This window comes from Phocoena sinus, chromosome 9, assembly GCF_008692025.1.
Source record: "Phocoena sinus isolate mPhoSin1 chromosome 9, mPhoSin1.pri, whole genome shotgun sequence".
Lineage (NCBI taxonomy): Eukaryota > Metazoa > Chordata > Mammalia > Artiodactyla > Phocoenidae > Phocoena > Phocoena sinus.
In genome coordinates this window covers 17,667,350-17,682,466 of record NC_045771.1, presented here as the reverse complement: position 1 = coordinate 17,682,466, position 15,117 = coordinate 17,667,350, and positions in this window count along the sequence as shown.

The window sequence follows — 15,117 nt, the reverse complement described above, 5'->3', positions numbered from 1 at the left end:
TTTATTCCTCCCAATATTCCAGTAAGTATTAAATAATTTTTAAGAAACCCAGATCCTATTTTCATGGCACAAGCTTTTGTAGGACAAATCAAGTAAGTAATAAACTGCAGAAAATGTCATAGAAGTTTGTTTGAATATTTTAAATATGTATATTTAATTTTGTTTCAACATTTTATCACAAAATTTACTTGGGACCTGAGGGATTTCAGCAAAATAATGCTGCATGTTTGGAAATAAAATCATTCTTTTAGCCTTTTTTTCCCATTTGGCACTCTACTGACATCTAGCAATGCTATGAAAATCCAGTTCTTTAGTTCTTTTCCAAAAATTTAGACAACTATTTCCACCTTGGGACATTTGTAGAGACTAAATAAAAAGCAGCGTAACTGAGACAGAAATATCTGGTACTTTACTCAGCCAAGTTGCAATTGTAATGTTCATCATCTTTCCACTGGGGGAAGCCAGTGAAAAATAAGTGTGAGCCATCAAGAAGCCACTAGGAAAGCTAATTGACCACAAAAGCCTAAGGAACAGCAGTCCCAGATTACATAGTGCATACAGATAGATGTTTCATTCATCCATTTATGTATTTATTCAGTTTAGTAGTAATGTGGACTCTGGAGTCAGACTGCCTGACTTTTTTTTTTTTTTTTTTTTTAACATCTTTATTGGGGTATAATTGCTTTACAATGGTGTGTTAGTTTCTGCTTTATAACAAAGTGAATCAGCTATACATATACATGTGCTCCCATGTGTCTTCCCTCTTGCGTCTCCCTCCCTCCCACTCTCCCCCTCCCAACCCTCCAGGCTGTCCCAAAGCCCCGAGCTAATATCCCTGTGCCTTTGCCTGACTTTTAATCTTGACTTTGTTACTTATTACTAGTGTGTGACCTTGTTCCAATCATTCAACTTCTCTGTGCCTCAGTTTCCTTATCTGTAAAATAGTACGTAGTGCTTCATAGGGTGTTAATATTTGCTCTTTGAACAGAGCCTGGCCCATAGTAAACATTATAGAAGTGCTTGTTAGATTAATTTAACTCAATAGTTTAACAAATATGCATTGAGCAACTACTATGGTCCAGGCATTGAGCCTGATGCTTGGGTTACAGTGGTTAATAAGAGAGTCACAGAATCTGCCGCCTTAACTTTAAGACGACGGAGAAAGACACAATTAAACACGTGATAACAGAAAATGTGAGGAGTATTTTGACCAGGAATGTATAAGGGCATTATGGGAGCACAGTGTGGAGGAACATCCCTAGCCTATGTCAAATGGAAGTCTGGCTGTTCTTGGGAGGAGCTTTGCAGGCACCAGAGGGGCAGTACAGTATAGTGGTTAAGTGGCCCTGAGAAGCCCAGCTTTCTGGGTCTGTATCATGGATCTCTGTCGCTTACTGCTTATGTGAACTTGAGCAACTTACTTAACCTCTCTGTACCTCAGGTTCCTCATCTACAAAATGGGAATCATAATTGTACCTGCCTCTTAGAGTCGTAGTGCGGATTCAATGAGTTTACACATCTAAGTTACTTAAACAGTACCTGGAATATTGTAAGTACATTTTAAGAGCCTTAATAATGAGTATTACTTGAGTATTAGTATTATTACTTAATAATAAGTAATAATTGAAAGTAGGATGATAATATGATAATACTGTCGTAGTTGATCGTTTTTTTAAAAATATACATTTCTTTATTTTTGGCTGCGTTGGGTCTTTCTTGCTGTGCGTGGGCTTTCTTTTCTCTAGTTGCAGGCAGGCTTCTCATTGCAGTGGTTCCTCGTGTTGCAGAGCATGGGCTTAGTTGCTCTGTGGCATGTGGGATCTTCCTGGACCAGGGCTCGAACCTGTATCTCCTGCAGTGGCAGGCAGATTCTTAACTACTGTGCCACCAGGGAAGTCTCTGTTGTAGTTGATCTTATCTAGCTCTCTTCTTCAGCTTTACCTCTCCTTTTATGAGACAGGTGAAAATTTTAGAGCATTTTAGAGTGTTATGTTTTTCCTGCATCTTTTGCCTAAATCCGTGGTATAACTAAAAACTTCCTCCTTACTTCCTCCCCTTTGAAGTCTAGCTTTTTTTTTAAGTTTTTTTTTTTTTTTTGATGTGGACCATTTTCAAAGTCTTTATTGAATTTGTTACAATTTTACTTCTGTTTTACGTTTGTTAGTTTCATTTTTTTTTTTTTTTTTTGCCTGAGGCATGTGGGATCTCAGCTCCCCAGCCAGGGATCGAACCCGCACCTGCTGCATTGGAAAGCAAACTCTTAACCACTGGACTACCAGGGAAGTTCTCGAAGTCCAGCTTTTAGTACAGGTTTTAAAAGGGATCTTTAAAATGATAGAAGCTGGAGCCATTGCATGCATGGATAATACCAGCATGACTTCTAATGTATTTTGGCTTTCCGCTTCTTGAAAGAGCACTCAACTTGCAGTCAGAAGACTTAGGTTTCATGCCTGGCTGTGCCACTTTCTGGATGGCAAGACTTTCTGGTCTTGGGCAAGTCACCTAATTTGTCTGATCTTCAGTTTACTCACCTGTAAAACTGGAGAATAATAACTCCTCATTTGGGCTTCCCTGGTGGCGCAGTGGTTGAGAATCTGCCTGCCTGCCAATGCAGGGGACGCGGGTTTGAGCCCTGATCAGGGAAGATCCCACATGCTGCAGAGCAACTAAACCCGTGTGCCACAACTACTGAGCCCGCATGCAGCAACTACTGAAGCCCACGGGCCTAGAGCCCGTGCTCTGCAACGAGAGAAGCCACTGCAATGAGAAGCCCGCGCACTGCAACGAAGAGTAGCCCCCACTCACTGCAACTAGAGAAAGCCCACGCGCAGCAACAAAGACCCAACACAGCCAAAAATAAATAAATAAATAAAATAAATAAATAAATAAAACTCCTCATTTACCGAGTTGTTACGAGGACAGATGAGAATACATAGGAAGGAAGGAGGACTTTGTAACCTGTAAAGATCCATTCAATTAGAAATACAGCTGATCTCCCTTATATGTGGAATCTAAAATAGTCAAGCTCATAGAAGCAGAGAGTAGAAGTGATTGCTGGGAGCCGGGGAGAGAGGGGGATGAGGAGGTAATGGTTGAAGGGTACGAAGTTTCAATTATGTGAGATAATTAAGTTCTGGAGATCTGCTATACAGAATAGTGCCTATAGGTAACTACTGATTAGTTAAAATTTGCTAAGAGGGTAATTCTTTTTTTTTAATTTTTAAATTTAGTTTTGTTTATTTTTTATACAGCATGTTCTTATTAGTTACCTATTTTATACATATTAGTGTATATATGTCAATCCCAGTCTCCCAATTCGTCCCATCACCACCACCAGCCCCGCTGCATTCCCCCCTTGGTGTCCATACGTTTGTTCTCTACATCTGTGTCTCAATTGCTGCCCTGCAAACCGGATCATCTGCACCATTTTTCTAGGTTCCACATATATGCGTTAATATACGATATTTGTTTTTCTCTTTCTGACTTACTTCACTCTGTATGACAGTCTCTAGATTCATCCACGTCTCTACAAATGACCCAATTTCATTCCTTTTTATGGCTGAGTAATATTCCGTTGTATATATGTACCACACCTTCTTTATCCATTCGTCTGTTGATGGGCATTTAGGTTGCTTCCATGACCTGCCTATTGTAAAAAGTGCTGCAATGAACATTGGGGTGCATGTGTCTTTTTGAATTAGGGTTTTCTCAGGGTATATGCCCAGTAGTGGGATTGCTGGGTCATATGGTAATTCTATTCTTAGTTTTTTAAGGAACCTCCATACTGTTCTCCATAGTGGCTGTGTCAATTTACATTCCCACCAACAGTGCAAGAGGGTTCCCTTTTCTCCACACCCTCTCCAGCATTTGTTGTTTGTAGATTTTCTGATGATGCTCATTCTAACTGGTGTGAAGTGGCACCTCACTGTAGTTTTGATTTGCATTTCTCTAATAATTAGTGATGTTGAGCAGCTTTTCATGTGCTCCTTGGCCATCTGTCTGTCTTCTTTGGAGAAATGTCTATTTAGGTTTTCTGCCCATTTTTGGATTGTGTTGTTTGTTTTTTTTAATATTGAGCTGCATGAGCTGTTTATATATTTTGGAGATTAATCCTTTGTTCGTTGATTTGTTTGCAAATATTTTCACCCATGCTGAAGGTTGTCTTTTCGTCTTGTTTATTATTTCCTTTGCTGTGCAAAAGCTTTGAAGTTTCATTAGGTCCCATTTGTTTATTTTTGGTTTTATTTCCATTACTCTAGGAGGTGGATCAAAAAAGACCTTGCTGTGATTTATGTCAAAGAGTGTTCTTCCTATGTTTTCCTCTAAGAGTTTTATAGTATCTGGTCTTACATTTAGGTCTCTTATCCATTTTGAGTTTATTTTTGTGCATGGTGTTAGGGAGTGTTCTAATTTCATTCTTTTACATGTAGCTGTCCAGTTTTTCCAGCACCACTTATTGAAGAAACTCTCTTTTCTCCATTGTATATCCTTGTCTCCTTTGTCATAGATTAGTTGGCCATAGGTGTATGGGTTTCTCTCTGGGCTTTCTATCCTGTTTCATTGATCTATATTTCTGTTTTTGTGCCAGTACCATATTGTCTTGATTACTGTAGCTTTGTAGTATAGTCTGAAGTCTGGGAGCCTGATTCCTCCAGCTCCATATTTTTCTAAGAGGATAATCCTTAAGTGTTCTTATCACATACACACATACACACACAAATAACAATAATAATACTAATGAGGGAGGTGGGAGGAAAATGTGGGATATATTTATGACTTTGATGGTGGTGGTTTCACAGGTATATACTTAACCCAAACTCATCAAGTTGTATACATTAAATATGTACAGCTTTTTACATATGAATCATATCTCAACCAAGTGGTAAGAAAATTAGAAATACAACCACATGAATATACCTCTTAGAATATCTGATCTAGTTTTCCACATAGCTGGTCACTCCTGTGGCCCATTCATGTTGCCCAATAAATCCTCAGCCATCTGCCCCAAAGCTTTGGCTACTTACGTCAATTCCAGATCAATCTCAGAGGCCTAACTAGGGTTTAAATTGTGAGAGGGGTAGGTTTGTGGGTATGGGAAAGAAACTAAAATTGTTTTCTTCCTTTTTACCCTGTTCTGTTTCTTCTCTCTCTCCTTTACTTCCTGAAAAACCTTTGAACCACCCATTCGACAAAAGGAAAAGAGGTAAGAGGAGTTTTTCTTTCTGTCCCTTATCTGTATTTCTATGGTCCTTTATTTCCATCTGTATCACATAGAGAGTCATGGTGTATTGAAGTTATGTGTCGATATATCTGTTATTCCAACGGATCTCTTTTTTTGTTTGTTTTTCATGGTGGGTTCTCAATAAATGTTTGTTGGATTGAATTTACCTGAATAGAGTGTAATATAATTGAAGCTATTCAGAGCTCAGAGCGTATTTCACACACTTAGATCAAGTGATTTATTCAAAAAGAGTTTCATGGGAGGGTAAAAATAGAGATCTGGATCCAGGCAGTTTTGTTCAGAGAATTTTGAGGGGGTAAAATAGCTCTTGCTGCAGGCTAGGGTCTTTGTAATGAGAAAAATGCAAATATGAAGAATTGCAAAACACCACTGGGGAAATGTCTGGGTATTTTTGAACCTTTGGCAGAGTTGTATTTCTGTCTGGAATACACTTCCTTCTCTTCCCTCATGTCTCTAATCTTAGTCATAGCTTAACCCAGTAGCACATAATAAATATGCAAATTTTATAGAAGTCTTTTTCTAAATCCTCATCCCTTGAAATTACGACCTGGCAATTTCTTCCCCCACCAATAATTCTGAATTCAACATGGAATATAAATATGGCAACTGCATATCCTGACTTTTCCACCACAGTTTTGATTTAAAATATTATCTCAGTATCAGACTTGTTTCCTTTTTGTTTTATATTTACGGGGGTCCTATAATAAATAGTTTATGTGAGAAAATGACTAGCTGACATTATTTTTAAGGTATTATGATTTATTTAATTATGTTTTTAAACATAAGGTAGGGAGACTATTTGGATTCCTAAAGAAATATATTTCAACAAATTACCGAACTTGACCAGCAATAAAAAATGCAAGTTAAAATTAGATATCACTTAAAAAAAAACTACCTAATAACATACATTTAAAAGTTATAATACTTAGTGTGGGTGAAGGTTGGAGAATCAGGTTCATTCTATGGAAGGAAAGTAAATTCTTTTTTTTTTTTTTTTTTTTTTTTGCGATACGCGGGCCTCTCACTGTTGTGGCCTCTCCCGTTGTGGAGCACAGGCTCCGGACGTGCAGGCTCAGCGGCCATGGCTCACGGGCCCAGCCGCTCTGCGACATGTGGGATCTTCCCAGACCGGGACACGAACCCGCGTCCCCTGCATCGGCAGGCAGACTCTCAACCACTGCGCCACCAGGGAAGCCCGGAAAGTAAATTCTTTAAAACAATTTTGCAATATCTATTGAGAGCATTAAAGAATTCATGCATGTTAAACTAATAATGTTACTGCTAGGAAACCTTTCTAAAGAATATGGACAAAGATTCATACATAAAGATATTCATCAAAGTATTTATAACAATGAAAAATTAGAAGAAATCTAAATATTCAGTATTAGAAGCTCAGCTACATAAATTTAGGACTGTATATCCATGCACTGGATTAATACACTGGCTTTTGAATTCTTAGTACATAAATGTTCTCTGAGCAGAATGACAAAGTTGAAAATGATGATTTCGAAGAATATTTAATGATAAAGAACATAAGAGGGACTTCAGTGGCAGTTCAGTGGTTAAGGACTCTACACTCCCATTGCAGGGGGCCTGGGTTTGATCCCTGGTTGGGGAACTAGGATCCTGCTCAGCCCCTCAAAAAAACTACACATAAGAAACAATGTAAATGCATAGTATTAATAATTTATATTAATATCAATATGTCCAGCTGGAGTTAAAGCAAGCTCTCTAACGATGGGATTACAGCTAATTTCAGTTTTTATTCCTTGAACTAGTTTGTATTTTCTAAATGCTCAGCGATGAGCATGTGTTATTGTTACAATCAGAAAAAAATAATTTAAAATTATGGATGCATAACAGTGAACCTCAACACAGAGATAAACTATTATACTAGAAACCAGGTTGGGTGAGTGAGGGAGTCAGGAGAGGTTTGTCAAAAAAATTCTTGCTTGGAAAGAGCATTGTAGTGGACCACTCTGCAGACCCAGAGGTGAGAGCTGGGCTTTGCCTGTTGCCATCCAGAGAATATTTAAGCACTGAGAACTCAGAAAGCCAAGATCATGGAAGAATTTGGTTTGAACATGTTTAAAAGAATTGAAAACCCCTCTGTCATGTAGGACAGAGGATCAGAGAAGAGAGCACCAATAGTTTAGGAAAAGCTAACAGCTATGAAGTCACACAGCAATGCAGAACAGTGTCCTGGGAAGGTCAGCCAGTCACCCAGACAGGTCCCCCACCTCTGCCCAGGAAGGTGGAAACTAACAAATTATTCTCATTTATTTATTTACTTAAGATATTTATTAAGCACCTCATAAGTACCAGGCACTGTGAAAAGTCCAGGGAATATATTGGTGAACAATATACCAGGAACACAGGTATCGCTGAACAAGCTGAGTTTATTAACTTATTGTTGCAAATGGGTTAATAACACCATGGGGAAACGAGGGTCGTTTCAGTAAGAAGGTTTTAGAAAGGACTTAAAAGATTTGGATTTTGTTTGGGTAATTTGGGGGAGGGTTCAAGGAAACAGAGGTTTGGTCTGGATTGGGTGCTTTCAGGAAGCAGGAATAATTCTATGATTCATCATATCAATCTGTCTTATCTATAGGGAGGGCAGACTGGAGTAAGGCTAAAACTGTAGCTGGGAAAGAAGTGACAGTCACTCACATTAGCTGGAGGGAGGATATTTGGCATTTTATAGCTTGGAAAATGTTATCATTTTCTCTCCTATTCAGATGTGATTACAGAGTGGTCTTAGTTTGGTCTTGATTCATCATGGTCACAGAGTGCCTTTATCTGCTGTTGATATTGTGTGACATTGTTTATGTTCAGTGGGAAAACATCAAGACCTAGTTATGAGCACTGGGCCAACTCACAGCAACACCAAGGCCTAAGTGATTATATCTGACCAGCTCCTGGATATCAGGGGGCTACTTTTTCTCACAAGTAAGTAGGTAAATGTGGAACTTCAGATTATGCTAAGTACTATACAAAATTAATAGGATGCAATGATAGAGAATCAAGGGTGGGGTGGGATCCATTTACATAAGTTGGTTAAAGAAAACTTCTCTTAGGAAGTAATGTTGCAATCAAGGCCAGAAGCACATTACATTTTCTTATTTATATACATGTGGATCCTGGATGATGATGTAAATGTATTTCTTATTGTGGGTTGTCAAAAGAAAAAAAAAAAAAAAGGAAAACCATCGCATGATGAAGATATGAACATGTGTAAAACAAAGAGACAAGATTGGATCCAGATCATACAAGTCCTTATAGGCGAGGAGTTTCTGTTTTTTGGGTTTTTTTGTGGTACGCGCGCCTCTCACTATTGTGGCCTCTCCCGTTGCGGAGCGCAAGCTCCAGACGTGCAGGCTCAGCGGCCATGGCTCACAGGCCCAGCCGCTCCGCGGCATGAGGGATCTTCCCAGACCGGGGCACGAACCCATGTCCCCTGCATCAGCAGGCGGACTCTCAACCACTGCGCCACGAGGGAAACCCTCTGTTTTATTTTTATTAGATTGATCAACATAAAATTGTTGATTTTCACTTTTGACCAGTGATTTTGATGCTGAAAACATAGCCTCTGTGCACCGGTGCCTACTGAATCTTGGAGACAGAGTTTTGGATGAAGTAGAAAAGAATAGCTTTATTACTTTGTCAGGCAAAGGGGGACACAGCAGGCTCGTGCCCCTCAAAACTGTGTGTCCCAACCCGGGAAGATTTGGTGAGCAGTTTTACAGCAATGGTTCAAGGGCGGGATTGCTGATAAAGATTAGGGTGTATGCAGCGCCTGCACTCCTTTAATCTGGCCTCAGGTGGTCTTCTTCTGGAATGAAGAATAATAACATCTTCTATTTGTTGGGGATTTTAGTCCTGTAAAGAGCTCAAAGATGTTGTTACGTGTATCCCTTGAGGCTGAACCAGGACCCTGTCCCAAGGCTGCACTATTGTTTCTGGCTGCTCTTGCTGTGTCTCTGCATCCCCTCCATTCTCTGATTAGCAACCCTTCCAATCTGCCCTTTGGGACTCAGGGAAGGTCATGGAGGCTGGATTCTATTCCCTATAAACAAGTAACAGGGGACACAGAAAGGCTTCTGAGCCCAGGAGCCCCACAGAGTCCTGCTAGATTTCTATTTCACTTGGTTCAACTTAATGCAGTTAAACACCTTTAAAAGTTCTAAGCAGGGGCTGCAATGACTGGATTTATGTTTTAAAAAATCACCCTGGCTGCTGGGTGGAAGATAGATGGGAGGCAGGTCAGAGGGCAGGGAAAAGATCAGTAAGGATGTGATTGCTTTGAAATAACCCCGTTCTGATACAGAGTCCTCGCATTGGTTGACTTAGAAATCTGTTTTATTAGTTACGCAGTGGAATGTGGGCAGTAAGGAGTTGACTCATGCTAGAAAAATTCACAAGAGAGTGATAATAGTAGAATCAAAATGCCATTTATTAATTCACAATGAAAAATAAAACAGTCAGGCAACTGAATTCTTGTGTTTATTGATTAATGTCATCTTTTTACATGGGTAGCTAAATTCAAGTCAATAGATTATTTGACGGGATTGCAAAAAATCAGAGCGAGGGGAATTAGCCATTGCTAGCAAACTTTGCTGGCATGACCCCTAGTCGGAAGTACATTTTACATGGAGACCTAGTTTACACCACGCAAAATAGAGCTGAAACAAAATTTTTACAAATCAGAACATACCCTTATTACTCATGAGACACTGATACTTTGTTGCATTCTATCTTTTTTCAGTAAAAAAATATTGAGGCATAGGCCCAATAAATTGATTTCAAGATCTACTAATGTGTGACAGCTTGCAATTTCAAAATCAGAGTCAAATCATCTTAATGCTAGTTGGCATCACACTGTGATGGTCCAGTTTGGGATGATGCATCGGTAGCACCTCTAGATTCAGGGTTAGGCTGCCAGCTGCCCTCTGCAACAACTTCCTGGCTTTCACATTTCCTGGCAATGGCCCCAGGCTCTGTCTCCCTTTATCCTCCAAACCCTGCTGGGGGCCTTCCCTTGCTGCAGTTTTTTCCCGGTCTCTGCTCAGGCCCTAGGTGATGGGTAGCACCTTGCTTGAACTGCCTCCGCCCTCAACCTCACCTTGCCTTTACCCTGTTGAGCAACAGTGGTCTTTCTCACTCCGGGTAGGACAAAATGAGAGAATGAGTCACCTGTGCAGCTAACAGCCTATGCCCCAAAGTTTAACTGTGCTACTCAGCTCCATATTTCAGATTCAGCAAATTAAGGTTAGCTATAAGGACGCAGTTCCACCTCCAGCAGATGTCCAGGACTGATTGGGTTGCGGGTGAAATGAGGATTCTGCAAATTAGAGTCATGATCTGAAACACCCAGGAGCCAGGAGGCCAGCAGCAGCCCCTGCAATTGAGGTTTCTCCCTGGAGATTTTTCCGCTTGCTACTGATCCAAGTTTCCTACCAGAACAGCAAAAAGGGAAATGCTTCCCAGAGCTCCGTTAGGTCACCCACCAGTGAGCAGTTTAGGGGTAGGGGCGATAATGCTGAGATGAGTTAGAGGTCAAGAAGGCCAAGAAGGCCTGTTGCAGGAGTGACCTCTGGGGAGGCCCAGATGCAGGTGTTGTTACTCTAATCTCTTTTGGTTGGCCCTAAGTAGAAATGTCGCCCTGCATAATTGTAGGTAGTACTGCCACTCACATCTATGTTCAGGTCTTGGACTGGTTTTCGTTGTTGAAAGGATTTTATACCTTTCCTTTTTTTTCTTTCTTCTTTTCTTTTTCTTTATTTTTTAGTGAGGTATAGTTAATTTACAATGTGTTAGTTTCAAGTGTACAGCAATATGATTCAGTTATACATGTATATATTCATTTTCAGATTCTTTTTCATTATAGGTTATTACAAGATATTGAGTATAATTCCCCATGCTATACAGTAGGACCTTGTTGTTTATCTATTTTATATATAAGTGTGTATATGTTACTCCCAAACTCCTAATTTATCTCCCCACCCTCCCACTACCTGCTTTAGTAACTATAAGTTTGTCTTCTATGTCTTTGAGTCTCTCTCTGTTTTGTAAATATAAGTTCATTTGTATCAATTTTTAGATGCCACATATAAGAGTATCATATGATATTCATCTTTCTTTTTCTGACTTACTTCACTTAGTATATAATCTCTAGGTCCATCCATGTTGCTGCAAATGGCATTATTTCATTCTTTTTATGGCTGAGTAGTATTCATTGTATATATATATATAAAACACATCTTCTTTATCCATTCGTCTGTCAATGGACATTTAGGTTGTTTCCACGTCTTGGCTATTGTAAATAGTGCTGCTATGAACATAGGGGTGCATGTATCTTTTTGAATTATAGTTTTGTTGGGAAATATGCCCAAGAGTGGGATTGCTGGATCATATGGTAACTCTATTTTCAGTCTTTTGAGGAACCTCCATACTGCTCTCCATAGTGGCTGCAGCAATTTACATTCCCACCAATAGTGTAGGTTATTATAAAATATTGAGTAAGACATGCTTAACTTTCATTCGGTTTAAAGTATCTTCTAATTTTGCTTGTGATTTTTTTCTCCTTGGGTCCTTCTCAGTAGTTTTTTCTCTCTCAATCTCACTCTGCCTTGTGCACCAACATTTTTCTACTGTATATTCATTCATTCAACAAATATTTATTGATTGCCTGCTGTGAGGTGCTAGGTACTGTTCTAGGTACTTCAGAGACAAGAGTGAATAAAATAAGTATCCCTGACCACACAGAACATATATTTTAGTAGGAGTTACTATTTTATGATTTGGCCTGTATTTACTCCTATCAAAGGGTCACCTTCCTTTTGAAGTCTTGACATACTATTTCCTTCCTATATCTCCTTCTGACTTTACAGAACTTATTTACAACTATGAAATGATACCAGTGACTTTTACATTTAAAAAGTACTTAATGCCTCTTATTTATATTATACTTAAACAGTAGATTCAAACCTCCTGTCTGCATATATTTCCTAAATTTATAATCATCTTTTTGAGAGAGATGGTATTTATTGGGAGATGTGTTCTTCTCTGTCGTATTTATGCCTTGTTCTGTCTGAACTCAGGAAGATGGACTGAATTTTCATAAGCATTGGCTAGCTTTAGGATTGAATCATAACCAAGGTTTCCTAACATTGTCAACAAAAAAAATTCTGGGATTATGCTGATTTAAACTTTCTCTTTTATACTTTCACTGTTTGAAAAATGAACAAAGTAAGGAGACTCTCCAACAACTGTGAACATAATTAACAACTTTTCCTGGTCACTTGTGGAGTGATGATAGTTTTTAAAATAATGCAGTAAAAAATCAAATACATATAAAATGAAACCAAAACATGAATAGCTGAGAAGGGATTCATATCCACAATATATAAAGAACTTTAAAAATCCAACAACAACAAAAAATCAAATTAAAAAATGGACCAAGGACTTGAATAGACATTTTTCCAAAGAAAATATATAAACAGCCAATAAGCACATGAAAAGATGTTTCACATCATTAATCACTATGGAAATGCAAATAAAAACCAAATGAGTTACCACTTCATACCCATTAGAATGGCTATTATCAAAAAAATGAAAATAACAAGTATTGATGAGAATGTGGGGAAATTGAAAAGCTTGTGCACTGTTTGGTGGGAATGTAAAATGGTGCAGCTGCTGTGGAAACGTTATGGTGATTCCTCAAAAAATAAACACAGAATTACCATATGATCCAACAATTCCACTTCTGGGTATAATTCCAGAATAATTGAATGTAGGAACTGGAAATATTTGTACACCCATGTTCATAGCAGCATTATTCACCATAGTCAAAAGGTGGAAGCAACCCAGGTGTCCAACAGATGAATGGGTAAACAAAATGTGGTCTACACATACAAGGGGCTATTATTTAACCTTAAAAAAGAAGGGGGCTTCCCTGGTGGCGCAGTGGTTGGGAGTCCGCCTGCCGATGCAGGGGACGCGGGTTCGTGCCCCGGTCTGGGAGGATCCCACGTGCCGCGGAGCGGCTGGGCCCGTGGGCCATGGCCGCTGAGCCTGCGCGTCCGGAGCCTGTCCTCCGCAACGGGAGAGGCCACGGCAGTGAGAGGCCCGCGTAACGCATAAAAAAAAAAAAAAAAAAAAGAAGGAAGTTCTGATAACTGCTACAACATGGATGAAACACTGACATTATGATAAGTGAAATAAACCAGTAACAAAAGGACAAGTATTGTATGATTCGTCTTATATGAGGTACCTAGAGTAGTCAAATTCATAGAATCAGAAAGTAAGAATGGTGGTTGCCCATAGGCTGGGAAGAAGGGAGAATAGGGGAGTTGTTTAATGGGTAACAAAGTTTGGATGGGAAAGATGAAAAAGTTCTGGAGATGGATGGTGGTGATGCTTTGAGAACAGTGTGAATGCACTTAATGCCACAGAACTGTACACCTAAACATGGTCATAATTTTAGGTTATGTTTATTTTATCACAATTAAAAATAATGAATACCCAGACTTGGTCTAGGTGCTGTGCAGGTGTACTTTAGAAACCAAGAAGCACAATATTTTAATGCTAGAAGTACCTTTTTTAAAAAAAACTACATTTTAAAAAATGATTATCTTGCTTTGGCATTGTCACGCTTATGACTGGAGATTAAAAATCTTAAATCAGGACTTCCCTGGTGCAGTGGTTAGAAGAAACCCCTGCCAATGCAGGTGACATGGGTTCGAGCCCTGCTCCGCGGAAGATTCCACATGCCGCAGAGCAACTAAGCCCGTGAGCCACAACTACTGAGCCTGTGCTCTAGAGCCCACAAGCGACAACTACTGAGCCTCAACTACTGAAGCCCATGTGCCTAGAGCCCGTGCTCTGAAGCAAGAGAAGCCGCTGCAGTGAGAAGCCTTCGCACCGCAACAAAGAGTAGCCCCCGCTCGCGTGCAACTAGAGAAAGCCAGCGCGCAGCAACGAGACCCAACACAGCCAAAAAATAAAATAAATAAATATACTTTAAAAATCTTAAAATCACAATATACTCAACTAAGTTCTAGGAAGCGACATTAATTTTCTGTCTAATTTAAAAGCATCTAAATTAGCCGGATTACTACTTATATGCTTATTAAATGAAATGTGTAAATTAAAATGTATAAGGTTATGCAACATGGCTGAGTTAACGCTGCCATGAGAGCCTCATTAAAAGAGTTCATTGATGCTATGCTATTATTAACACAGTCACCCCTGGGTATTCACAGGGGATTGGTTCCAGGACCCTCCACCAATACTAAATTCTGAGGATGCTCAAGTCCCTTATATAAAATGGCATAGAATTTGCATATAACCTACACATGTCCTCCCCCCAACCATACTTTAAATCATCTCTAAAATTACTTGTAATACCTAATACAATGTAAATACTATCCAAATAGTTGCCAGCACAAGGCAAATACAAGTTTTGCTTTTTAGAACTTTCTGTAATTTTTTTTCCCCCAATATTTTTGATCTGTTGTTGGTTAGATCCTTAGTTGTGGAACCCACGGATACAGAGGGCTGACTGCAATTAATACAATGTATCTTTATCAGACACTCATTCAATGGCTCCTTTTTTCTTTATTTAATCGCCATATTTTACCCTCATTGTTCTTTATACTGATTGTCCTATGACAACAGCGGAATATCTTCTAAGTGTTTTATATTAAATTCATATGTTATTTTACTGAATCCTCACAGCAATTCAGGGAAAGTATTATTTCTATTTTAATGGATGAGGAAACTCAGAGAGGTTGAAAAACTTGCTTACTATCACACAGTGAGTCACTGGCAAGGTAGAAATTTAAGATTTATTTTTTTTAAGTAAATTTATTTAT